General features: G+C 45.1%; 1 protein-coding gene across 3 annotated transcripts in view; it reads right to left on the reverse strand.

The window, feature by feature from the left end:
- Positions 1-25,226, reverse strand: part of FAM107B (family with sequence similarity 107 member B) — a 128,084-nt gene that overhangs the window by 53,555 nt on the left and 49,303 nt on the right. The window contains exon 1 of one of the 3 annotated variants that reach the window (XM_061582295.1): positions 18,766-19,129. The exons of the other annotated variants lie outside the window; for them this stretch is intronic. The gene's annotated coding sequence lies outside the window, so the exon portion shown is untranslated. Of the gene's footprint in view, positions 1-18,765; positions 19,130-25,226 lie in introns of those variants that run through there. 3 annotated transcript variants of the gene reach the window in all.

Consider the following 25,226-nt stretch of genomic DNA (forward strand, 5'->3'; position numbering starts at 1 on the left):
ATGTTACTGGCATTTCAAGAATTGCTCAATTCAAAATATGGTCCCTTTCAAAAAGTGAAGGGAGCCAGTGTGGTGTAGTGGTTAAGGTGCTGGACTACGACCTGGGAGACCAGGGTTCGAATACCCACACAGCCATGAAGCTCACTGGGTGACCTTGGGCCAGTCACTGCCTTTCAGCCTGAGAGGGAAGCAATGGTAAACCCTCTCTGAATACCACTTACCATGAAAACCTATTCTTAGGGTCGCCATAAGCTGGGATTGACTTGACGGCAGTCCATTTCCATTTTTAAAAAGTGAAGAGTGATACGTCATTTCCATATGCTCTAGCTATCTGTTCTCATACTTATTCCTGTTTTGTCCCTATGTTTCTGATTTGAGAGACTGAGGCAGGGTAGAGCAAGCATCTTCTTAAATTTTATTAGCATGTGCATACTCGCACTAGACCAAGTTATCATTCCTGAGCTTCAGCCACCGTCTGATTACCAAGAAAATTATCATTTGCAGGAAGCTTTTAAAGTGTATGAATTTGTGGGTAAGTATTCAAACATCCTCTCCACCTGAACTCTTTACCAATTCAGTCTAAGCAGATGTGCTGCACATTGACAGCTCTAACATGGAGTTCCATTCATTGGGCAGGGTGAGAAACTACAGTGTAGACCAAAGTTTAAAACACTGCTGGGACATCCTGCTTCCTCCAGAAAGGTGTACATTTTGCCTAATCATTGATCATAAGAAGCTATATTTTCTGCTCCACCACCAGTTAGTCCAATTCCCCCATTTGTTGATCATTAATTTCTGCCAACCTTTCTTGCTTTAATTTCTCCTTTAGCTTAATAGCAGAGCAAAAGAAAAACAAAAAACCCAGAAAGATTTATCTTAATATATCTTGATGTTTTTATATTTCAGGTGTGGTTATTGTACATATGATGCCACCAATAGCATCGTCAAGCTTTTTTTAAAAAAATCACATTGCATCCGATTACTAGACGCGCAGTCTGGAATATGACCATTAAGGGGTGTGCATACTTGGCATTAGGGACAGAAAAAGGATTCATACCACTGTTGCCCAACAGACTACCTGAATGAGCTGACAGGAGATGATCTCTGGCTTGGTATCAAGGTCTCCCAGATCAACTGTTCTGGCCCGTCATATATATGCCGATACCTTCATATGGAGCTTTAAGAGTGTGGCTCTTAAAGACTATTTAGAAGCCAGGGTGGATCTAAAATGCGGTAAATCAGTAGTTAACTGAGATGGGTGTGATGTTCCTATATTAATGTATACATGGTAAGTGGAGTGAAAGAGGAGGGGGAGTGAATGGGCAGTAGAATGCTAGATGATTGGCTGAGTGTTTAAAATGGCTGAACGTATAAAAGGAAGAGTGAGAGTGGAATCTAGGGGGAGAAGAGAACTGAGTGGGTTGCTTGGTGGGGTTTAGAGAGTTGTTTGCCAGGAGGGAGGTGGAGTTCGGATTAGTATTGAGTAAAACCATATGCTTATGTGCCTTAAGAAGAAATCTTGTTAATCTTGTTAGCTTTGTTATCTGTAATAAATACTTAATTTGGTTTACCAAAGGCCTGATCCTTGGCTGGGGTTTCACAGACCAGAAGGGAGGGTAAGGTAATGACCAAGGCTGAAGGGGAACTGTAACAAATGGTGGCAGCGGTGAAGAGAATAACAATACCAGTATTCAGAGTCTCTGGGAATACTAGTATTAGGACGTGACTGGTGGTTGCCTAGCAGGGGGATCTGTTGAGATCTGTGCTAGAGCGGGGAGAGAAACCATAAAAAAGGACAGTCCGGACTGGTGGAGTCCCTGGTGGTGCCTAGAGACAGGCAGTAACCACGAGCAGGTAGGAACCTGACAGGGAGAGCCAGGGAAGGGCTGTCACAATGGGCCACAGGAAAAGCATGTTACAATAGCGTTAAAAGAGCTTCACTGGTTGCTAGCTGGCTTTTCGTTCATACGTCAAGCTGCTGGCTTTTGCCTTTAAAGTTCTTAAAATGGCTCAGGGTTATGGTTCACCAGGTTGGGTCTTCTCTCATAAGACACTCTTCTTCCCATGCACTTAAATTAAGACCTACTTCAGATGTCAGAGGGTAATGTAGCATCCAGGAGTTGTCTGCGGTGACATCTGGAACTCTGCATTAGACAACTTTACTGCCAATTTTTCCATATGCTCCAGTTACCTGTTCTCATACTTATTTCTGTTTACAGGGTAAAAAGACTTTTTTGGAGGGGGGTTACACAGCCCTATACAGCTTGGGACCAGGGTACCTGAAAGACTGTCTTCCCCCATCACTGCACTCTACAGATGAGGGCCTCCTGCAAATACAGTCTTATCAGGGGGTCTGTTCTGCACAATATAGGAACTGGATCTTTACAGTGTTGTGGCACCTACACTTTGGAATTCTCTTCCCTTAAACATTAGACAGGCACCATATCTGTTACCTTTTCAGTGCCTACAGAAGACCTTCCTCTTTCACAACAAGCCTTTTAAGTAGAGACCTCATCCCAGCCTGTGTCTGTGTTGGAATTGCTTTTTAATAATTTCTTAAAAAATGTTTTAGATGTTTTAGTATTAAGATGTTTTGTTTAAGATTTTTTTTAGTGTTTTGTCCCTTCTGGGAGGAAGAGCAAGGCAGAAATTTAACAAATAAGCCATTAGAAAAGCATATGTCAATCTGAGTAGATTGTTTAAAGGTTTGTTTCACTGTCAAGTCCATCATTTGACTATTGATCACACTGTAGATCTCATTCTTTTATTACTGCCATTGCTTATACATTTTATTGCATTTTTATAACTGTTTTTATACTATAAGCCACCTCCAGGACTTGGAAATAGGCCAAAAGGCAGGACGCAAGTTATCCAAATAAATATGCTACTATACTTCCTTATTTTGAGGGCTGGGCAAACAAAGGTACAACACAGAAATGTGGACAGCTTGAGAGAAAAACACAGTTACTGAAAATGTAAGAACTTAGCCATAAGCCTGAAAATGCATCATAATACACAACGATTTCATTTTTTTAAAAAAATAAATGCTATTCAGTCCATCACTATGGCAATTTTTTTGGCCTTTTGCTCAACCACACCAAGGCAACACTATTCATATTTGTGACATGCACACCTGAAATATAAAGAAAACACCAAAATATATTGGATGGATGGCACTGGTGGCAGTGCAGAAAGACAGGCAAACTAATGTAGCACCTCTCTTGTGTATTTAAAATCACTCAAGGGTGCAAAGAGGGCATCATTCATCTTTACTGTTTCACATACTATTTGTATCTGAACATTTATCAAATATACTGGGCAGATCAACTGAGAGTTTGGCAGCCAGATAATTTGTTTATCACTTGTTTCTTGCAGTCAATCTCTCTGTACTATAATGGAAATTCTTATATCACAAGAGAATTCCCCATTTACCTCACAATAGCCTTGCATACCAATATTCTATTGGTTGTAATGAAGTTAACATTCATTCCAGAAGTACGAAGATGTTCAGGTTTTTCCAGCCTACACCCATCTCTACAGTATGCTACTCATCAGTGCCTAAATGTGTTATCTGAAGGGCTGTACTTGATTAGGAAAATGCTCTGGAAGGCATCTCCTGATGACAGAAGAATTGTACCACTTAAACTTTACTTTTTCTTTGCCAGTAAACTTACTAGGAATAGCAAATTTATTTCTCTTTACCTTTCAGGATGCTTTATTACTATTTATTAAGAACATTTTTATCCCATCCTTCATCATAAGATCCCAGGGCAGGTTACAATATAATTAAAAAAGCAAGGATAATCAAACATCTTTATTAAGGTGGATAAATCTATATTACTGATCAGACATTTAACACAATAATTGTTTAAGCAGCTACATTTCTGCCATTTGATCAGAAGAACCAAGAAAGGCTGTGAATATAGACACTTTACTTTTTAAAAAGCATATTTAAGAACTATCACATTTGAATAGCTCCAGTTAATCCTAGACCGACTGCTTAGTTTTTACAAGTCCATTACTTTTAAATGTGCTTGACTGTTGGACTCCTATTCCATCCCAAGTGACATGAAACCATTGTACCTGCAGTCTTAAGGTTCCCAACTTATAGGCACAAATAGAATAGTCATCAAAATGTAGGAAGGAAGCAGAAATCCAAATCTTTAATTTGAAATGGACTGCCTTCAAGTCGATCCCGACTTATCGCTACCCTATGAATAGGGTTTTCATGGTAAGCAGTATTCAGAGGGGGGTTACCATGGCCTCCCTCTGAGGCTAGTCCTCCTCAGCTAGCTAGGGCCTGCTCAGCTTGCCACAGCTACACAAGCCAGCCCCTTCCTTGTCCGCAACTGCCAGCTGGGGGCAACTGGGCTCCTTGGGACTATGCAGCTTGCCCAGGGCTGCACAGGTGGCAGGCCACATAACCCCTGAGCCACTCACTGTGGGGGTGATCTTTAGCTGGCCTTGACACCCAGGAGACACGAGCGGGGATTTGAACTCACAGACTCTTTTGGGAGATATTTAATTGTCTTACCTTCTTAGTTGGTCCCGTGGGTGTCATAACACATAGTGCCCAACACTAGATAGCTGTACACTTTGGGCTTCCCAGTCATACAACTGATCCTGCAAGAATTATTCTTGTGCCTGTGGAAATGTTTTCCGCATTTTGAACTAATTAAGTCCATGTACCACCAGCCTCTAGGCTGAACAGTTGACAGCATGAATTCACAGATACTATTGCAAAAACTGTAAGCTGATTCATATTGTAAGACGCTACAACTCCCACTACTTGACACAAGGGTATCAGCTCAACAGGGTTTACTAGAGTAGGGCCCACCACTAGCCTCTACACATCCTCCTTCCTGTTCTATTTTTCAAGCTGTATCACAACCATAATTCATTAGAACCCTCCCCCCCCCAAATACAATAATTTTGATCAGAAAAGCAATGACTAGATTCTGCCACTGAGATTACAGGCATCAACAAGCTGCCATGGCAATGCTATAGCAACCTTATTGAGACTACCTGGAATATTGGTTATGCTTAAGTGTTTGTAACAGAAAGGGTGTTTATTTCTGCATTACTGGTTCTTCACATTCTCAGATGGCATGGGCAAATTAGCCCCAGAGTCTTGTCAAATGTGACAGCTAGCAGTCAAGTTTCACCCCGTTGAAAACAGATGCTTTAAAAAAAAAAGGTATAGCTCTTCTACAGAACAGGATTACAGTCCTAGATAACAGCAAAATAGGCTAAGTCAAAGCAATTAGAGCATAAACCTAATAATAATAATAATAATAATTTAATTTTTAGGCCGCCTATCTGGCCGAAGCCACTCTAGGCAGCGTACATATTAAATTCAATAAAATACAAAATACAGTAAATACAATAAAATACAAATAATCAACAGTGACAGAATAGTAGCAATTGTAATACATAGCAACGGGCATTGAGTATATAATTAGCCCATCCCGATAGTCCCAAAGGCCTGACCAAACAGCCAAGTTTTTAATGCTCGGCGGAAGGTATCCAGGGAAGGGGCATGTCGAAGATCGAACGGGAGGGAATTCCAGAGAGTGGGGGCCGCCACCGAAAAAGCCCTCTCTCTAGTCCCCACCAACCTAGCTACTTTTGTTGGTGGGATTGAGAGAAGGCCCTGCGTGGCGGATCTTGTCGGGCGGCATAGTTGGTGACGCTGGAGGTGCTCCTTCAGATAAACCGGGCCGAAACCGTATAGGGATTTAAAGGTTAACACCAACACCTTGAAGTGGTAACCTTGTGAATACTCTTCACTACCTTCTACAAAGCACCAAAAATAGTTTCAATCTTAACCACATCTACAATAGAATGTCTACTATTGAATTCAGTGGAGCTTAGCGCCAGGTAAAAGGGGTTAGGACTGCAGTCTAGGCCATGAGAAAATGTGGGATATTCAGGTGCAGTGTTACTGTAGACTGCAGTGCGTAGTGGGATACAGGGGTGAGGAACCTGTGGCCCTCCAAATGTCTTTGGACTCCAAGTCTTTTCAGTCCCAACCAACATGCCCAATGGTCAGGGACGGTGGGAATCTTAGGCAACATGTGAAGAGCCACAGGTTCTCTACCCCAATGGTAATAGGAAGCAAGTCTTGAGCTTATGAAGTTTGTTTATTACATTTCAATTCCACCTTTCTTCCAAAGATCTCAAGGCAGTGGGCATAGTACCCACTCAATGTTATCCTTACAGTCACCCTGTGAGGTAGGTTGGGCCAGTTACTTTCTCTCAATCTAGAGTTCAAACAGGGAGCTTCAGGGCCGTGTCTCCCCAGTCCTAGTCAGACACTCTGACCACTACATTAGACTGCCATAATGTCCTTCCAACCACTCTTGTGCCCCCCCAATACATGGTGAAGTACAGCCCAGTTGGGACATTTAATTGATCTCCAGCATCAAGATCAAACAGTTCAAACATTGTGGCCTACATAGGGTAATGGAGCAGTGCAAGTGCACATATAAGCCCGATCTTCAAACATGCTTTTAACACAACTTGCATCTAAAATGGCAGTATGCTCCATCATTCCTGCCTGTTTGCTGTCAGAAGCTGCCCTGCATTTTTTAATATTAGCTACCCTAATAAGAAAAAAGAAAGGTGAGCATGGGAGGGTCTGATTTTCCCCACTTTTATCACTCATTGATTTAATATGAACAAAGATGGCGGCGTAAGAGCTCGCTACGGCTGGAGCTCCGCCACCATCTGTTTCTTTCAACATCTTTCAACATCTTTTTAGCATTATTTTTGGGACTGGGAACACCTCCACTCTGTTTTACAACTTGCAATTAACGAGAGCCATTAACAGCAAGAACGCTAAATAAGAACAAACATAGGAACGAGCGCGAACTTACCATCAGCTGTTGAGTTGGCGCTGCGAGGTTTGGGTGAGAGCCGTTCCCTCGTGGTGCCGAGGTCGGGTGAGAGACGTCTTTTGTTGGCTCAGGCTTGTTGCTTCTGCCTCGTCCTGCCGTCCCGTCGCTGTGTTGTGCCTTCGGTGGTAGCTGTGTTGTTGTGCTGCTGACTGGGGCGTCGCGGTGTTGTGGTGTTGTTCCCATTACCTCGCCTGTTTGCGTGCAGCTGGGCTGCCGCTGGGACTCCATTGCTGGGGCTTGCGCACGCTGCGGCCGACCTGCTCCTCGGGGTGCCGTTGTTGTGGTGGGATCGTTGTTCTTCGTTGCTGTCTGCTGCTTGTCTGCTGTCACTGTCGACTCGTTCGCTTCTGCCGCTGCGGGCCGTTGGTCTGTGCCGCTGGTGGTGGGCGCCTGCTGTCGGGAGTGAGAGCGTGGCGTGCGGAGTTTGGGGCGTAGCGGCAGGCCGGACCCTGTGATGGTGAGAGCGTTGCAGAAAGGGTCCAGGCTCATGATTTAGAGGACACCGCGTGCAGCTGCACACGAGGTGGAAAGAGATTCGGCTGAGTACAGAGGATGCTGTGTGGAGCGACGCTGGAGGAACGAGACGGCCGGGTTGGCAAGAACAACACGGAAGCCCGGGTGAACGCCCAGGGGCCATGTAGCAGCTTGTCGGTGGTGAGAGCACCACAGGAGGAGGCTAGGCTGTCGTCATGGGCCAGCTGGCGGCGACGGCGGCGGCAGGAAAACGCTGCGGAGGATACTCTAGAGAAGACTTGCTACGGAGGAGGGTTTTTTAATGCTGGTTGTTGTTGTCTGGCTGTATTTTAATTTGTTTGTTTGTTTGTTTGTCTGTTGTTGTGTGAATGAGATTGAGTGGATGTGTGTGTGTCTTTGTGTTTATGTTGTTTAAGTGTTTTGTTGTGTTAGTTTTATTCTAAGATGTGCCTGGGAGAACATACCTCGGGTTTAGCAAGGAGTTTTTCGGGGGCCCCAATTAACGTTGTGACGGGTAATGGGAGTACGGTGTTGGGAGGAGAACGTGCCAGGTAAGGGGAACTCGTCCCAGACAAGTTGTGTCTGTGCCTTGTTCCGGTTCTCCTCATATCCACAGGATTGTTGGTTGTACTGTCAGCCAGCTCTCGGATCTCCAGGTGCTGCTTTTAAATGCTAGGTCGGTCGTTAATAAAACCCTCCTTATCCACGATTTGATTGTGGAGAAGGGCGCCGACCTTGCGTGCATTACCGAGACCTGGATGGGTGAGGAGGGAGGAGTTGCTCTTTCCCAGCTTTGCCCACCTGGGTATTCGGTGCAGCACTGTGGTAGATCTGAGGGCCGGGGAGGTGGGGTTGCTGTGGTCTATCGGAGTTTTTTCTCTCTCACCAAGCACCCTGTCCAGTCGGCGACTGGTTTGGAGTGTCTTCATCTTGTGTTGGGCCATGGAGACAGATTGGGAATACTGTTGGTGTACCGCCCACCTTGCTGCCCAACGGCTTCCCTAGCTGAGCTGACGGAGATAGTCTCGGAGGTATTGAGATCCCCCAGACTGGTGGTACTGGGGGATATCAACATTCATGCCGAGGCTGTCTTGTTCGAGGCGGCTCAGGACTTCATGGCCTCCATGACAACCATGGGGCTGTCTCAAGTTGTTACGGGCCCTACGCATGTATCAGGACATACTCTTGATTTGATCTTTGCCGCTGGTCATGGAGATGGTGATCTGAGGGTGGGGTATTTTTCATCTACCCCATTGTCATGGACAGATCACCGCTTGCTGAGCTTTAGACTCACGACAGCCCTTTCCCTCTGCAGAGGTGGAGGACCTATTAAGTTGGTCCGCTCCCGGAGGCTTATGGATCCTGTTGCTTTCTAGAGTGCTCTGGGAGTTTTTCCGGCTGATAGTACTGGCGCTCCTGTCGAGGCCATGGTCGACCTGTGGAATACGGAGATGACCCGGGCCATTGACATGATTGCCCCCGCGCGCCCCCTTCGGTGCAGAACTCAAACAGCACCGTGGTATACCCCGGAGCTGAGAGTGATGAAGCAAGAGAGAAGGAGGCTAGAGTGCAGGTGGAGGCAAACTCCTGATGGATGCAGTCATTCTTTGGTGAGTGCCTCCACTAAGGCGTATGTAAAAGCGGTTAGGGCGGCAAAAAAGTCTTACTTTGCTGCCACCATTAGATCATCTCTTTGCCGCCCAGCGGAGCTTTTTAGGGTGGTACGTGGGCTCTTACATTCTGCCCCTCATGATACTAAAGAAACATCAGAAGCCCGCTGCAACGAATTTGCGGAGCACTTCCAAGACAAGATTGCTTGCATCCGTCGGGACTTAGACTCTGATGTTATTACAGATGATTCCATTGGAGTGTCCAGAGCGCGGTCTTGTCCTTCATTGTTGGATGAATTTCAGTTGGTGCAGCTTGAGGAAGTGGACAAGGTGCTTGGAATGGTGCGGGCGACCACGTCCGCCCTGGATCCTTGCCCATCTTGGCTGGTGAAGGCCGGCAGGGCTGTAACCACCGGCTGGGCCAAAGAGGTGATAAATGCCTCCTTGAGAGAGGGAGTAGTCCCTGGTAGTCTCAAGGAGGCAGTAGTGAGACCTCTTTTGAAGAAACCTTCTTTGGACCCAGATGTTCTGAACAACTACAGGCCGGTGGCGAATGTCCCTTTTTTGGGCAAGGTCTTGGAACGGGTGGTCGCCGGCCAGCTCCAGGCGCTTTTGGATGAAACCGATTATCTGGATCCGTTTCAATCCGGTTTTAGGCCCGGTTTTGGCACCGAGACAGCCTTGGTCGCCCTGTATGATGACCTTCGTTGGGAGAGGGACAGGGGGAGTGTGACTCTGTTGATTCTCCTTGATCTCTCAGCGGCGTTTGATACCATCGACCATGGTATCCTTCTGGGGAGGCTCGCAGAGTTGGGGGCACTGCTTGGCAGTGGCTCCGCTCCTACTTAGCGGATCGTCGCCAGAAGGTAGTGCTTGGGGAACACTGCTCGACACCCTGGACTCTCCATTGTGGAGTCCCTCAGGGGTCGGTCTTGTTCCCCATGCTTTTTAACATCTACATGCAGCCTCTGGGTGCGGTCATCAGGAGTTTTGGAGTGCGTTGCCATCAGTACGCTGATGACACGCAACTCTACTTCTCCTTTTCACCTTCTTCAGGTGAGGCTGTTGATGTGCTGAACCGTTGCCTGACCGCGATAATGGACTGGATGAGAGCTAATAAACTGAAACTCAATCCAGACAAGACTGAGACACTGTTGGTGAGCTCTTTACCTGCCCAGATGGTGGATGTTCAGCCTGTTCTAGATGCGGTTACACTCCCCTTGAAGGAACAGGTTCGTAGTTTGGGGGTCCTTTTTGACCCTTCCTTGTCGCTTGAGGCTCAAGTGGCCTCGGTGGCGCAGAATGCGTTTTACCATCTTCACTTAGTAGCCCAACTACGCCCCTATCTGGACAGTGACGATCTCGCCTCTGTTGTTCACGCTCTGGTAACTTCTAGATTGGACTACTGTAATGCGCTCTACGTAGGGCTGCCCTTGAAGACCGTTCGGAAACTTCAGCTAGTGCAAAATGCGGCAGCCAGGTTGTTGACGGGGACCCATTGGTCCGCGCATATAACACCTGTCCTAGCCCGTTTGCACTGGCTACCTATTCGTTTCCGAGCCAGATGCAAGGTGCTGGTTTTGACCTATAAAGCCTTACACGGTGTGGGACCGCAATATCTGATGGAACGCCTCTCCCGCTATGAACCTACCTGTTCACTTCGTTCAGTATCTAAGGCTCTCCTCCAGGTACCAACCCATCAGGATGCCCGGAGGATTGTTATTAGATCCGGGGCCTTTTCTGTGGTGGCCCCCGAACTATGGAACAGCTTACCTGAGGAGATATGCCTGGCGCCTACGGTACTTTCTTTTAGGCGCCAGGTTAAGACCTGGTTATACTCCCAGGCATTTTAACGTTCATGTTTTATATTTAATGTTTTTATTCTACTTTGTTGTGATTTTGTATGTTTTATTGTAACTTTGTATTTTAACTCTGCTGTTCACCGCCCAGAGAGCTATTCGCTATGGGCGGTCTATAAATAAAATAAAATAAATAAAAATTAAATAAATAAATAAATATTTTACCCTTGAACCCTCCTTCTCTCTCCAAAACCAAGACACAGATCATGGGCTCATGGTTTCATTAAGAACATCCATTATCAGTGTGCACCAACCACATGCAATGTGAGGTTCACAACACTTGCCTACTTTTATAGGTGTTGGGTAAGCATTGTCAGCAACAAGGTACATGAAGGGAAATGTCTAAAATTATAGGGTAAATTACTGAAAACTCCAAAACTAATACTACTTCCTGTGTTTCAAGAAAACACATGCAAGACCAGAAGAACTTGCATGCTTTATGTTGGTTGCTATTAGATTTGTTATTTGACTAATTGGAAAAGTTCTATAGAACTGTCCATAGATGGTTGGTACAATAAGTTTTAGAAGACAGCTACAGAGAAGCTTACCCATCAGATACATGAGCTCAAAGGGCTAGTGGAACCAGAATCATATTTCCCTGCACATGACGACTTTATTTCATATATAGAAAATAACAGGTTGAGTCTCACCACCACCTAAAAAATAAGTTTCAATTTGGAAAAATTAAATAGTGGACAAGTTCACAAATATAAACGATTAAGATTGGAGTTAATGTATAGATTGGTACTTTTGGGGTCTGTATTATAATATGTAATTCTTGGCAATGGCTATAAGGGACTGGGAGAGGATCTTCTGTTGTCTTTGTAAGAAAAGAAAAAAGACAAAGAAATAGATGCAATGTTATTTTGCCACTGAACTGATTGTTGTTTATCATTTTGTATTGTAAAGTTTCTTGAAAAAAATAATGCCAGAAGAGTATTACATAAATAGGTTTTTCATTATAACTCAGAATGTAATTGGCTTCTGAGGAAGCTTAGCAGTCATGGAATAAGAGGAGAGGTCCTCTTGTGGATAAGAAATTGGTTAAGAAGCAGAAAGCAGAGAGTAGGAATAAACGGACAGTTCTCCCAATGGAGGGCTGTAGAAAGTGGAGTCCCTCAAGGATCGGTATTGGGACCTGTACTTTTCAACTTGTTCATTAATGACCTAGAATTAGGAGTGAGCAGTGAAGTGGCCAAGTTTGCTGACGACACTAAATTGTTCAGGGTTGTTAAAACAAAAAGGGATTGCGAAGAGCTCCAAAAAGACCTCTCCAAACTGAGTGAATGGGCGGAAAAATGGCAAATGCAATTCAATATAAACAAGTGTAAAATTATGCATATTGGAGCAAAAAATCTGAATTTCACATATACGCTCATGGGGTCTGAACTGGCGGTGACCGACCAGGAGAGAGACCTCGGGGTTGTAGTGGACAGCACGATGAAAATGTCGACCCAGTGTGCGGCAGCTGTGAAAAAGCCAAATTCCATGCTAGCAATAATTAGGAAAGGTATTGAAAATAAAACAGCCGATATCATAATGCCGTTGTATAAATCTATGGTGCGGCCCCATTTGGAATACTGTGTACAGTTCTGGTCGCCTCATCTCAAAAAGGATATTATAGAGTTGGAAAAGGTTCAGAAGAGGGCAACCAGAATGATCAAGGGGATGGAGCGACTCCCTTACGAGGAAAGGTTGCAGCATTTGGGGCTTTTTAGTTTAGAGAAAAGGCGGGTCAGAGGAGACATGATAGAAGTGTATAAAATTATGCATGGCATTGAGAAAGTGGATAGAGAAAAGTTCTTCTCCCTCTCTCATAATACTAGAACTCGTGGACATTCAAAGAAGCTGAATGTTGGAAGATTCAGGACAGACAAAAGGAAGTACTTCTTTACTCAGCGCATAGTTAAACTATGGAATTTGCTCCCACAAGATGCAGTAATGGCCACCAGCTTGGATGGCTTTAAAAGAAGATTAGACAAATTCATGGAGGACAGGGCTATCAATGGCTACTAGCCATGATGGCTGTGCTGTGCCACCCTAGTCAGAGGCAGCATGCTTCTGAAAACCAGTTGCCGGAAGCCTCAGGAGGGGAGAGTGTTCTTGCACTCGGGTCCTGCTTGCGGGCTTCCCCCAGGCACCTGGTTGGCCACTGTGAGAACAGGATGCTGGACTAGATGGGCCACTGGCCTGATCCAGCAGGCTCTTTTTATGTTCTTATGAAGGGTAAGCACAGTGAATTTGTGCTTCCAATTTGCCCAAAGGGCCACAAGAGGCAATGCTGCCTTGAGGAGATGGACACATTTGAATAAACTGAGGCAGGGGGAAAATATTCTCTTTTTTGAAAGATGGTCATAACATAAAGATCAATGTAACTTTCTAACATGCTGAGGTTTTTGTGATTTCTGAACCTTTTAACCTATCAGTTTCTTGGTGCTTATTCTATTACTCCCAAAATATCTTCATTATTTGTTTTATTTAAGCATTCTGTGACCTCTGTGTCACATGTAGTCACTCTTCACTATGTACCAGTGAACACCCCTTTTGTCATTCCCCCTTGAATAATGTGATTTTATTAATTTCCAGTAAGACAAAGAACAGTGAGCAAATATGAGGTCACATGAATATTATACAGAAAGGGCACTGTATGAATGTATGATTGCGTCATTCCTATCGCTTACACCACAACCAAATATTCTAACTGGAAGAGCTGTGCCAGTCCACAGTAGACTTCAGCAGTGACCTCCAGAGCAACCACAGTAGACATCCATGTATTGTCCAATACTAGTTGGCACAGAATGACAGCAATATATAAATTCAGCATCTTTAGCAAGACAAAGGTCTGGTACTCACTGAGGTGGTAAACCTGTGCCTGCAGTGTACTACTTTAGGTGTGAGGCTCACATACAAAAGGAAATGCCCAAAACATAAAAACTAATACCGGGCACTAGGATAGATGACAACCTCCTCCCTGGAACCTAATTTCTCTATATGCAGGACATTTTTTTTTAATATGGAGAAGCATTCCATCCCATGTGCTCCCACATAAGAGCCCTGCTGGATCAGGCCAAGTGACCATCTAATTCAGCACTCTGCCCATGGAAATCCCACAAGCAGAACCTGGTCGCAACAGTGCTCTCACCACATGCAGTTCCTAACAATTGGTATTCAGAGGCATACTGCCTCCAACAGTGGAGGCAGAACGTGGCCTTATCCTCCATGAAATGAAGTCTGAAGTGGTACACCCTAGGCAAAGGTTTACCACCTCAATGAGAATTACACCAAAGGAGTAATAATTGGTGAAATAGTTAGAGGAGAGAAAGCCACAATAGCAGCAAGCTGTTTGGGGGAGGGGAATGGAGCGGTAAGGGAGGACTCTAGGAAAACATACCCCAATATAGCCAAATATCCTGCCAAATTTACCCAAATAGAACTCCTCATTTATTGATATAACCCTTCATGGCTGAGGCTCCCTTATTTAATACACTAACTCAGGAAATGGTCATCATTATGAACGGGTTGTATGTATGTAGGAGAGCAGGCATGAACATGGTGGCAGGGACCCCATTGTCAGGGGTGGAAGGTAGATTTCACTCTCACTGCAACAGTGTCCCCAAGTGCAGCATTTTACTTTTCCCACACAGGAATGAATGGTAACCATTTTGCTCTAAGAGGGGAAAAAATTAAGGAATGCACTCAGGGACATCATAGGTGACAACTTAAATTTGCTGCCTGCCCCTCATGATGCCAGCTAGAGAGAATCAATCAAGGTCCTATTGGTATAGCCCCATCCCAAGATAAATTGTTTTAGCAAGCTAAGTACATCTTGTCAAATACTGTGCTTTTTCAAAATAGCTTTGAAGCAAACCTCACTTTCAGATCTCAGGTCAACCTGTGTTGATTTCTTGTCCCTGTGTGATGTCAAAGGACAGCTGAAGCAGAGCCAAGACACCGAAATCTTGGACTTGGATTGAGGAACCCCGAGTTCAAATCCCTGGCTCAGGCATGAAGCTCAGAGGGATGGGTTTGGCCCATTCTCTCACAGCTTCAACATCTCTCATAGGGTCGTTGCAAGAGTAAAATGAGATAGCTTCATGCATGCCACTCTTGAGTTTATTGGTTAAAGGCAGGATACAAAATGCAATAAATAAGTTAGCCTGCAACTGACCTCAAGCCTAATTCCTTTACTGAGCTGCTGGTTCACTAGGAGACTTGATTTCATTTGTAAGGCCCTTTCCTCCCTACCGCCTTTGCTGAACATCATCTCTTTTGCTCAGGCTGTATGAGGTACACTGAACCCAGCTCTGTAAGACAATACTGTTCTCTGACTCCTCTGCCAAGTGCTGGACACTTTAGATTCACGATACTAAAAATAAAAACATTGCTGAAGAAACACACCTTTATTTAAGTCAGCCAACTATTACAAGGGCAGATGCGACAACATACATACATATACAGAACAAAAATTATACACTGACAAAAGTAATTTTCACTTCAGACAATTTTAGGCTGTCACACAAATGGGTTTCGGTAAAGTGCTGAATTCTCAGCATGGTCAAAAGCATTCAGAACAGCAATCAACCTTTTTTTTAGAAAAAACCTTGCCAGGCCTGTACATGTGTTTGCAGGCAAAGCTCTCTATAGTTAGTGATTCCTGAAGCCGTGTAAGCAAATACTCATGATGGACCAATGTAGCTCCAGCGCTTGTGAGTTGGCAACAAAACGGCTAAAACTAGCAGGAAGACACACAGTTAAAAGTTACAAGAAATTAAAGGAAAAAATGACAACAACATTCAGAAAGACCAGCCAGGTGACTGTACGGCACAATCCAAAATGTTAACCACTGTACAACTTAAAGGGCACTGCAGGAGTTTCAACCAATGGTTGCTTCTAACTTTGCTCAACCGTGTGCCACACATGATGCAATTCATTTCCTCTTCATACAATGGATTCCTCCACCAAATTTTGTTTGCCTTTTTTTTTTAAAAAAAAAGCACTCAGGTAAAGGTGGACTGGAAAAACCTGACTGGGTATAAAACTGTATCTAGCAGCTTTGATTTTGGCAAGGATCATCAGGTACCAACATAATACATAAGGATTTTAGAACTAAAAAACAGTGAACTTCCCTTGTTCAGTTGCTGAGAGTCAAGCTTGGGGAAAAAAAGAAATGGGCTGCCTTCAAGTCGATCCCGACTTATGGCTACCCTATGAATAGGGTTTTCATGGTAAGTGGTATTTAGAGGGGGTTTACCATTGCCTCCCTCTGAGGCTAGTCCTCCCCAGCTGGCTAGGGCCTGCTCAGCTTGCCACAGCTACACAAGCCAGCCCCTTCCTTGTCCGCAACTATCAGGGTAACTGGGCTCCTTGGGACTATGCAGCTTGCCCACAGCTGCACAGATGGCAGGGCACATAACCCCTGAGCCACTCACTGTGGGGGTGATCTTGCGCTGGCCCTTGACACCCTGGAGACACGAGCAGGGATTTGAACTCACAGACTCTAGGCTAGGCTCTCCTCCCCACTGTGCTATACCAGCTTAAGAAGCTAAAAACTATCCCCTAACAGCACTTCTTTGATAGTAGAAACAAACTGAGAACAAAATGTTTCCTTAGGTTGTATGTGTTTCTTGCAACACAGAAATGACTACAGGATTTTTGAAAAGGCACGAATGGCACATAAGATACTTGCAAGAATATAAAAGATTACCCATTAAGCTTTTAAAACCATGCTTTCTGGTTTTGAAAAGTGAAACAAGATGGGGAGGTGTGATAATTATAACGCTATAAAAATAAAGTTGGTTGGGAGTAGGTTCAGAAATCGCAAAACAAGCACTTCTTCCCACAATGCTATATAACTAATTTATGGAAAACACTGCCATAAGATGTGGTGATGGTGACTAGCAGAGACACATTTTAGGAGAGGTTAGAGAAACTTATGGAGGATGAATCTATTAAAGGCAACTAGCCACCATAGCTAAGTGGTACCTCCAAGTTCAGGGGCAGTTGAATACTAGCTCCTGGAGACCAAAAAAGGGGAAGATCATTAGCAGGTCCTATTTATGAATAACTTGAGACACACCTGGCTGGTTGGCTGCTAGGAGCGGTTGAACTGACCTCAGCCAGGGAATCCCTGTCTCCTTATAACAGACAACACTGTTTAGAGTCAAAAGATATGGCTCCCAAACATTTGAAACAATGCTTGCAAGACACTAATTACGTTTAAAGGCGTCATATTCTTCTGGCACAGAATGTCATATAAAGCAAAGGTAACAGTCTTTCTTTCCTGTATGTTGTTGGACTACCACTCCCATCACCACCACTGACCATGCTGGGAGTTGAAGTCCAACATTATCAGGGAACCCAAATCAACAGAAATCATATCAGCTATTATAGCTCAGTTTGGTTTACTATAAAAATAATTCACCCACAATATGTTGGAGTTAAAACAAAGAAAATCTATAACACAATATAACTACAGGATGCAAAACCACAATTATAACTTGTCTAGTATGCATGAAAGTTTCACACACACACACGCACGAGAGACAGAGAGCGAGAGCAAGCAAGCGCAAATGAACAGGCCTAAACCCCATACATAAACTTCAAATTCTCCGCAACGTTGGGTAAAGTTCATACTATAGTGTGGTATACCATATGCAGAACATATGTAGTCACTTTAGACTGATGACATGACACAGAATGTTGTAATTAAACAGTTCATATTTGAAGTCCATATATACACACAAAAAACATAAAACGTAAAATGATTTAAGGAAAAATGCACGAGCACTTCTAGATTTGTACTGGGTTTAAGCCCAGATCATTGGTGTGAATGTTGTTGTGTTTTTTAAGCTAGTAAATTAAACTTATCAAGACCATTTACACAGAAATACATCAAAACTCAGTCAAATGGGTAGCCAAAGAAAAAGAATCACTGTATGCTTACTACACAAACCATGGGGAAGGGACACCTACAGCACCATGCCCTACTCTTTAGGATGTCTTTGCCATGTGTTGCCCATTTAAGGGCATAAGCAATGTAGAGAATAATTATGCAGTGCTAAGGCAACCCCCTCTCAGGATCCTACATCCAACAGCTACAAAACGCTTGAGTTCTCAGAGAAGGAAAAGGGGAAGAAGTGAGTATCGCAAGCAGTTCCTTCTGGTGTGTGAAAGTTGCATGACACAGCTGTAAACTTTTAAAACAGAACAGAGGACTTTGGAAAGAGTCACAGGAAAATATCAGAGAGACTGATGCTCCCCATGAGGCTTTTAAAACCAGCAAGCAAATATGCACCGCTAAAGGGGGGGGGATGGAAACCAAGAGCAGAGAGGTTGGGCAAAACCATTCGTCATCCACAGTTTTGTTTAAAGCGACTCCTGCTCTCCAGATATGCATCCATACCCCACCCCACGAGCCGAAACGAAAGTTCGGCCCAAGTACTCTTTCAAACAGGCCAACAATTCATCGGACTACCTCTTCTTTGTTTTTACATCCCAAGTGATTGCATGCGAGGAAGTCCCACTATTTCTCGTCACACACACACACCCCTCGGTGCACAATGCCTCTGACAGAATCTCACAGATGACAATGGGGAGGGGGGGGCTCCGCTACCGAACCATAGCTGCGGCCGATTTATCACTGGCATGCCCATGTAACACAAGGAGATTCAGCACTTGTTTTATTAACTTGGGGGACCCTTGCATGGGGGCTAGAAGGCAGAGGGAAAGCTCCTTTACCACACAGCTAGCTACCCTCAGCCTCCCTCGTTTTCTAAACATCTGGAGAGGTTTATGTTCCATCCGTTTCCTCCCTTCGTGTCTCCACACACACCCTCCAGCAAACGCACGTTTCCTCCTCCTCCCCCCAACCATAGCGCCTTCGTGTGCAAAGTAAAAAGGAAACGACAAAAAGAACGCCCTTACCTCGCCTTTAACCTGCTCAGTCTTACAAGGCGGAAAAAAGGTGGGGCTTCCTTCCAAACCAGAAAGGTGCCACTTTGGCCGCTCCTTATACAGCCCAGTTCAGAGACGGATGGATGGTGCGGAAGGCGCGTTTCTCCTCTGCCCGGCCGGCGACTTACTCGCTCAGCCGGGTGGGTTGGTTAGCGTGGCCCCCCCTCTCCTCAGGGCGCGCGCACACAAGCACCCACGCCACACTGTCCCGAGACTCGCCTTGTAAGGGCTGCGGGGCGGAGCATGAGAGCTTGGCTGCTGAGTCACGAGTTGTAGCTCCGCCTCCCTCTTGTCTTTGCCCGTTGCGGCTCAGTTAGCGGCTCCAAAGCTTTGTGTCTCGGCCAGCGTCTCTTTGTTGTTACAGACCAGTCGCTGGAGAGGGGGGAAGGAAAGGAATGTCTTAGCGGAGACCGATTCCCTCCGAAGAGACATAAGAGGAAAGGGGGGGGGGAGTGCGTGACTGGAGTAGGGCCTTACATGCTCTTCCAGCTGCAGCTTTGTGCGTCTTTATTCAGCTTTCCATGGGATTTGCATTCAATAGGATTTACTCCCTGGTACCGGTATGGGATTGTAACCTTTTAACAGGCGCATTGAATTTTCTCTCCTGGTTACGATCAGCATAAGCCGTGGCATAGGATTCTAAAAAGTAGGCCCCATCGAGTTCAATGGACCTTACTCCTTACTAAATAGGCATAGGATTGCAGGCTTGTAGGCCAACCCTATGCCAGTTTTGTTGAAGCGAAATCCCACTTAGTTCAATGGGAGTTGCTCCGAAATAAATAAAAGCAACTGCCTTGTATTGTCCCATTGAGTGTAGCTGGAGTAAAATATGCACAAGATTGCGCTGCATGGTTGCAATCCTTTGCACGTTTACTCAGGAGGTGACATCACTAAACATAATAGGCAGTGCTGACTAGTAGGGTGGAACACAGGGAGGTCAACGACAGGTGGAGCCCACTAGTTCTCTTTTTTTTGTCCCGATCCTCCTCCCTGCTGACTTCTACAAGGCAGAGGAAGAAACGGTGTAGATTGACTGATTGGTGGGGTAGTGCCCCATTCAACCCAATGAACCACCCTTCATTGATAAAGAGCCTTACTTGGATGTAAAGTCCCATTCAGGCCTACTTTTATGTAAACATTAATATGAGTGGATACAAAAAAATGTGCAACCCAGTCTGAAGAGTCTGGGTTCTTCCCCTCCCCCCAAAATTAGGCTTTTAAAATAAAACTTTTTTAATGCAAACATTATTATTAATAAAATCTGTAACTTAGTTTTCTGTCAACAAATGTCCAAGGCAGTTTGCAGTAATACATAAATGCAGTTTACAAATAGAGATTAGAGAAGAGACAGCGACTGCTCTGAAATGTGCCTGCTATGATAAAAGTCAACTATGGATTTGAATCCTATTTTTATCAGATGTTTCTATAAATTCTCCTTAATGAAAACATCCATTTTGCTGAAGTTTCAGCATATTCTTTCAGCAGTTTTAGATGGATGCTATAATAATATTGCTTACCATCTCCATCATTGTATCTATGGAGATGGAGCTTGTCGAGGGCATTCTACATGTCCACTGTCCCATTACAAAGGATGTCAGGAGTAAGTTTTTCTCAGCCATTGGCAGAAAGATCTTGATCTAAGTCAGCATAAACTGCAGTATTTACTTGGAACAATTAAAGAGGAAAGCAGCTAATTTTGGTTTGACTGCTGCAGGATGCTACCAAAGTTACTTTGGTGTCCATGCTGTAGATTCTGTTTTGTAAGTAAAATTGGTTGGTACATGGAACAGGGCCTTTGCGGTATTTGCTGCTGTTTTTCCTGTTTACATTTTTTAAATAGAGAAATTTCAATCATGTGATGGGTTCCTTTTAACAGAAAATCAGGGTATACACTTTCAAATTTTTTTCCTTCAAGGAACTTTTCCACACTGTCCTAGTTTAGACATAATTGTGAGCCAATAAACCATGGCTTATTGACCCAGTAACACCTGTTTCTTTGTCCTCTCCCTCCTTGCAGATTTCAGCATCACAAGAAACTGTGGTTTAACAAACTAGGATAGAAGTGCTAAAGTCTGCAGGCACATGAGGTGAGGGATGAGGGGAGATGCTGTCATGCTAATAAACTATGGTCTACTGGCTGAAGATCATGACATTCATTTCTTTCTTTAATTTTATATCCCACCCTTCCTCCCAGGAGCCCAGGCAGCATCTGAACTGGGGCTTTGCGGAGAAATTCCCTGTGCATTGCAGAGGATTCAGACGTATGTTCTGGAACAGGCAGGCGGTTCACACAGAACATTAGGCATGTCTCCTGGGTGTCAAGGGCCAGCTAAAGATCACCCCCACAGTGAGTAGCTCGGGTTACGTGCCTTGCTACCTGTGCAGCTGTGGGCAAGCTGCATAGTCCCAAGGAGCCCAGTTGCCCCCAGCTGGCAGTTGCGGACAAGGAAGGGGCTGGCTTGTGCAGCTGTGGCTGGGGAGGACTAGCTTTGGAGGCAATGGTAAACCTCCTCTGAATACCGCTTACCATGAAAACCCTATTCATAGGGTGGCCATAGGTTGGGATCGACTTGAAGGCAGTCCATTTTCCATTTTCTTAGGCTGTGTGTACACATTACTGTTTACTCTGCATCCAGTGCACTCTCACTGCTAGCTTTTGAAGCCACATACACGCATTACCCATAATCCACATCGATCCTATAGTTTCTTGAGAAGTACTGTGGTTTGATACTTTTCCCTCAAACTAGCTTCAATCTGTCCAGAAAACTTCACTTCGCAGTTAAGGCAGGTGTGTACATTTGAGACAGCCATTGCATCTGTGCAGATAACTGTGCATGGACAGACAATAGCTCGGCAATGTGTATTGGGTGAAGACATCCCCATACACATCCTCTCTAATGTATATAGCAACATGCATATATAGCATAGTGTATAGCAACTGCTGGTAGTTCTATCAGTCAACTCTCGGATCTCCAGTTGCTGCTTTTTAATGCCAGATCGGTAAATAATAAAATCTCCCTCATCCATGATTTAATTGTGGATGAGGTGGCCGATCTGGCATGTATTACCGAGACCTGGTTGAGCAATCTGGGCGGTGTTAATCTCTCCCAGCTATGCCCACCTGGGTACTCGGTTCAGCATCTGGGTAGATCCGAGAGTCGGGGAGGGGGAATCGCTGTGGTCTATAGGAGTTCCATCCCTCTTATTAGGCACCCTATCCAGGTGGCTAATGGTCTGGAGTGTCTGCACATTACGTTGGGTCAGCGAGACAGACTGGGAATACTGTTGGTGTACCGTCCACCCTGCTGCCCAACAGCCTCCCTAACTGAGCTGACAGAGGTGGTCTCGGACTTGTTGTTGCGACCCCCCAAACTTTTGGTGTTGGGGGATCTCAACATTCATGCTGAGACCGCTATGTCTGGAGCGGCTCAGGACTTCATGACCTCCATGACAGCCATGGGGCTGTCTCAATTTGTTACTGGCCCCACGCATGTGTCAGGGCACACTCTAGACTTGATTTTTGCCACGGGAATAGGGGATGGTGATCTGGGAGTGAGGAATTTTACATCTATTCCTTTGTCATGGACAGATCACCGCCTACTGAGGTTTAGACTCACACTGTTTTCTCCCCTCTGCAAGGGTGGAGGACCAATTAAGATGGTCCGCCCCCGGAGACTAATGAATCCTGAGGGTTTTCAAAAGGCTCTAGGGAGTTTTCCGACTGATAAAACTGACGATCCTGTCGAAACGCTGGTCAATCTGTGGAACACGGAAATGACTCGGGCAGTTGACGCGATCGCCCTGATGCGCCCTCTCCTATGCAGAGCTCAATTGGCTCCTTGGTTTACCTCGGAGCTAAGAGTGATGAAGCAAGAACGGAGACGGCTCGAGTGCAAATGGAGGCGAACTTCCGACAATTGTAATCATGTACTTGTGAGGGCCTCTACCAAGCTCTATATGAAGGCGGTGAGGGCAGCAAAGAAACAGTACTTTGCTGCCTCTATTCAGTCATCTGTTAATCGCCCAGCAGAACTTTATAAAGTTGTCCGAGGACTTTTACATTCTGGTCCCCAGGACGCTATAATACCATCAATAGCCCGTTGTAATGAGTTTGCAAGACACTTTCAGGACAAGATCATGAACATTCGCCGGGACCTTGACTCCAGTATTGTAACAGTTGAACCTAACGAGGTGTCCAGAGCACAGTCTTGTTCTGTTTTATTGGATGAGTTTCAGTTGGTACAGCTCGAGGATGTGGACAAGGTCCTTGGACAGGTGCGGGCAACCACTTCTACTCTGGATCCTTGCCCTTCATGGCTAATAAAAGCTAGCAGGAATGGGACAGCCGTCTGGGCCAAGGAGGTGATCAATGCCTCTCTACGAGAGGGAGTGGTCCCACTCCACCTGAAACAGGCGGTGGTGAGACCGCTCCTAAAAAAACCATCCTTGGACCCTGATAATCTTGACAACTATAGGCTGGTAGCAAATGTCCCATTCCTGGGCAAGGTTCTAGAGCGTGTGGTCGCTTGCCAACTCCAGGCTCTCTTGGATGAAACTGATTACCTGGATCCATTTCAATCGGGCTTTCGGCCGGGGTTTGGTACAGAAACGGCCTTGGTCGCCCTGTATGATGACTTCTGTCGGGAGAAAGACAGAGGGAGTGTAACTCTGTTGGTTCTCCTTGATCTCTCAGCGGCTTTTGATACCATCGACCATGGTATTCTTTTGGAGCGACTCTCGGATTTGGGAGTTGGAGGTACTGCCTGGCAGTGGCTGTGCTCCTATCTCGAGGGTCGTCTCCAGAAGGTGGTGCTTGTGGAGCATTGCTCGAGTCTCTGGGTACTCCAGTATGGGGTCCCGCAGGGCTCAGTTCTGTCCCCCATGCTTTTTAATATCTATATGAAGCCGCTGGGTGAGGTCATTAGGAGATTTGGAGTGCGTTTCCAGCAATATGCTGATGATACGCAACTCTACTTCTCCTTTTCATCTTCTTCAGGTGAGGCTGTTGATGTATTAAACCGCTGCCTGGCCGCGATAATGGACTGGATGAGAGCCAATAAACTGAAGCTCCATCCTGACAAGACTGAGATGCTGTTGGTTGGGGGGCTCTCTGCCCAGATGGCTGATGTCCGACCTGCCCTAGATGGGGTTACACTCCCCCTAAAGGAGCAGGTCCGTAGTTTGGGGATTTTATTAGATCCGCTCCTGTCACTTGAGGCTCAGGTAGCCTCGGTGGCATGGAATGCGTTTTACCAGCTTCGGCTAGTAGCCCAACTACGACCCTATCTGGACAGGGAGAATCTCGCCTCAGTTATCCATGCTCTGGTAACCTCTAGATTGGACTACTGTAATGCACTCTACGTAGGGCTACCTTTGAAGACGATTCGGAAACTTCAGCTGGTGCAGAATGCTGTGGCCAGAGTTCTTACTGGGACAAAGAAATTTGACCATATAACACCTATTCTGGCCCAACTGCACTGGCTACCAATATGTTTCCGGGCCACATTCAAAGTGTTGGTTCTTACCTATAAAGCCTTAAATGGCATCGGACCGCAATACCTGGTGGAACGCCTCTCCCGCTATGTGCCTACCCGTTCGCTTCACTCGACTTCAAAGGCTCTTCTCTGGGTCCCGACTCATAGGGAGGCCCGGAGAACGACAACTAGATCTAGAGCCTTCTCAGTGGTGGCCCCCGAATTATGGAATGCCCTCCCTGACGAGATACGCCTGGCGCCTTCTCTTCTATCTTTTTGGCGCCAGGTAAAAACCTACCTCTTTGCCCAGGCATTTTAAATGGCATATTAAGTTTAAATTTTGTAATTGTAATGCTTATTTTAATCTTTTAATCTTGTGCTTAAAATGTTTTTATAACTGTATAATGAAATTCACACTTGCTCGTATTTTAAATGTGTTTTATCCTGTTGTACACCGCCCTGAGAGCTCAATGCTATAGGGCGGTCTAAAAATGTAATTAATTAATTAAATAAATAAATAAATAAATGCATATGTGACTTGAAACACAGCAGGGAGAAACGACTTTGCTGCATTTTAAGCAACTAATGTGTACATGCCCTTAGATGACACCCTATGTGAACTCACAGTTCATCATGGCTGCATTTAGCACAATGATCGGCAAGTTGTCTTTCAAGGAAGCCAGTTGTCACCATTAGGCAGGCCTCTTGGATGAGCTGTGAGGATATATGACTGTTTTTAAATGTTCTTAATGTTTTAGAGGTTTTCATTTATTTAATTTTTAATTGTATTGTTTTGCTGTTTGCTGCTTTTTTGCTTGCTGTCCTGGGTTCCCTTAGGAGAAAGGTCAGGACTGATATTTAATAATAATAATTTTGTAATCTTCTTGCTGAGGGGCACATTAGCCTTCTGAGGGACCCTAGTATACAGTTTGAAAACCACAGCTATGGTTTAAATGT

Source organism: Rhineura floridana, chromosome 8 (assembly GCF_030035675.1).
Source record: "Rhineura floridana isolate rRhiFlo1 chromosome 8, rRhiFlo1.hap2, whole genome shotgun sequence".
Taxonomy (NCBI): Eukaryota; Metazoa; Chordata; class Lepidosauria; order Squamata; family Rhineuridae; genus Rhineura; species Rhineura floridana.